The following is a 2559-nucleotide window of genomic DNA, read 5'->3' on the forward strand; positions in this document are numbered from 1 at the left end:
CCGCTTATGTACGTTTACAAGTTGCCGAATCTCCGCGTTGAGATCCCTGATACGGGGATCTCCGGGATCGGCCTGACGAAGGCTATCACGCTCATCGGCTAGAACAGCCGCTTCGGCAGGGAAGTTTGGACGTGGGTCCGTTATACATCCTGCCGGTATGAAGCGAGCTGCAGCAGCAGTGATGGCCCTGCGGAACTTACGTTCACCGAGATGGACGTCGGTTCGTGTGGGGGGGCGCTGCGAAGGTGTTTTCGGTAAACTCCGCGTAACCTTTCCAATCAGCTTTAGAAAAGTTGATATAGGTCCGGTGTTTGGCGGAGGAAAAGTCGGTTGGTTTATCAATCGAGATGACTATGGGTAGATGGTCTGATGCTAGAGTCAGCATAGGTCGCCACGTTATGCTGTTTATCAGACCAGCGCTGACTATTGTGATGTCTGGCGAGCTACTGCAGTTACCCATAATCCTGGTGGGGTGCGTCGTCGTTCATTGTGCAGAATGTCGAATCGTCTATCTGCTCAGCCAAGTCTGTTCCCTTACGATCGTTTGACAGGATTGAGTGCCAAGGATCGTGGTGCGCATTAAAGTCACCTACTACCATACGGTTTTCACCTCTGAAGAGCGCACCTATATCAGGGTGATATCCTGCCGGATAGCAGGTGACAGGGGGTATGTATATGTTAAATATTTCGAGCTCGACATCGCCTGACCGGATAGCGATGCCCGGACATTCTAGGGTGGTATCCCTGCGGCCGATGTATGCTTCGATAAGACGATACTGCACGGTGTGGTGCGTGATGAACGCTAAGCCACCACCATTATCTCGCTCGCGATCTCGACGGTGCACGTTGTACCCAGCGCAATTCAACAAAGTTGAATTGCTGTGCAACTTCGTCTCTTGGACCGCAGCTATTAATACAGCATGCCGACACATGAAGACGATTATCTCCTCAGTCTTGCTCTGTAGCCCGTTACAGTTAAATTGAAGGAGCTTCATGTGGTTCGGGAGACGTGTCGTGATGTGGGTTGTAAGTGAAGTGTATGTTCTTGCCGCCGTTGGCTGTGTGTGCTGCTGAGGTGATTGCCGCCCTGTGGTGGTGGTGGGGGGTGTCGCAATTGAAGTCTGCGGCCGAGCAGCGCAACACGGGCCCTCGAAGTTCCCCGTCCAATCTCGCGTGGTACGCAGACCTGAGCATGCCCTAAAGTGGCACCAGCCAAGGCAGGTGTTGCACTTGACTGATGTCACATTACGGAATATCCTGGTCTGACATACCGTGCAGATTGTAGGGGGAACCAGGAGTTGTTGGCGGCGGCGTGTGGGTGGTGGTGCGGTTGTGTGTGTTATGTGGTCTGTAGTGGCTATGGTACGGTCTGTGGTGTTATTATGTTGTTGTGTTGTGGTGACTGTGTGTGGCTGCTGTGTGAGTGTGTGGGGCTGCTCGGGTGGACTATGGTTAGCCGTGGAGGCTGCTCTGTTTGAGCAACAGGGGGCCACGTACGACGTGGTCCACTGTCTGTGTGTCCGTAGTCCCGAGCAGACCCTGAGGTGACTCCACCCCTCGCAGGCATTACACTTGACTGAGGTGGAGTTGTGGTGTAATCGTCTTCGGCATACACAGCAGGTGTAAGTTTCTGGTCCAGGGTTTGACTCGATGCCAGCCCTGAGTAGGAGAATGCGTAGTGAATGTAGCCCTATGGACGGACAACTTCTAAGATACTTCGCCGACCTAAACGGGGTTAGATCGCCGAAACAACAGCCCTTGGTCAGGTGAAACCCTAGTCATTCCGGTACGTAGAACCGGCTGTCGTGGGAATGCTCGGAGTATAGCGTTGGCTTCAGCAGTGTATACTGAGCAGAAGGATAGTAAATGACCAGCCGTGTTTGTCTCGTGATTTGCGTTTACAACAGCGAAAGCTGTGGTGGAGTGGACCTTTGTTCCATCGGTAAAGATGAATTTCCATCCCTGCTCTTCGAAACTTGTTGCGAGCTGTTTGAATATTTGTCTGTAGACTGACGGTGGTGTACTGCTCTTGTTCTTTTGCTGATCTCGAGAATAATAGACGACTCTAAGTTCATCCAGGGCGGAGGATAGTTGATATTAATCTTGACCGGTTTAGTAGGCATTTCTAAATTCTTCGCTGCATCTATGCACCTTGTTATGGTTGATGTGCGACACAATACCTTTTTGCTTCTAACCACTGAGCTGACTGCATCGAATACAACTGCGTTCTTGCATTGAAAAAGTTTATGGATTAGCTTTAAAGTGTTTTGTTTGGTTCTCTCTTCCACAGTGGGGAGCCATGCTTCTGTGAGAGTGCATCGTACTGGAGACGTCGGGAAAGCGCGTATACATCTTCGGGCTGCGGTATGATATGGTGCAAGTAAGCGTTTCATATTGCTGCGCGCACCGTGCCCGTAGATAGTTAAGCCATAGTCGAGTTTTGATATGATCAGAGCTTTCGTTATATTTACTAGTGTTGTGGGGTGCAGTAGACAGTGTTTTGACGATAAAAACTTTATAATATTCAATCTTTTATCTAAATTAGTTCTTAAGTATTCT

The sequence above is a fragment of the Rhagoletis pomonella genome, unplaced genomic scaffold (genome assembly GCF_013731165.1).
Source record: "Rhagoletis pomonella isolate Grant_MI unplaced genomic scaffold, Rhpom_1.0 Rhpom_scaffold_00210, whole genome shotgun sequence".
Lineage (NCBI taxonomy): Eukaryota > Metazoa > Arthropoda > Insecta > Diptera > Tephritidae > Rhagoletis > Rhagoletis pomonella.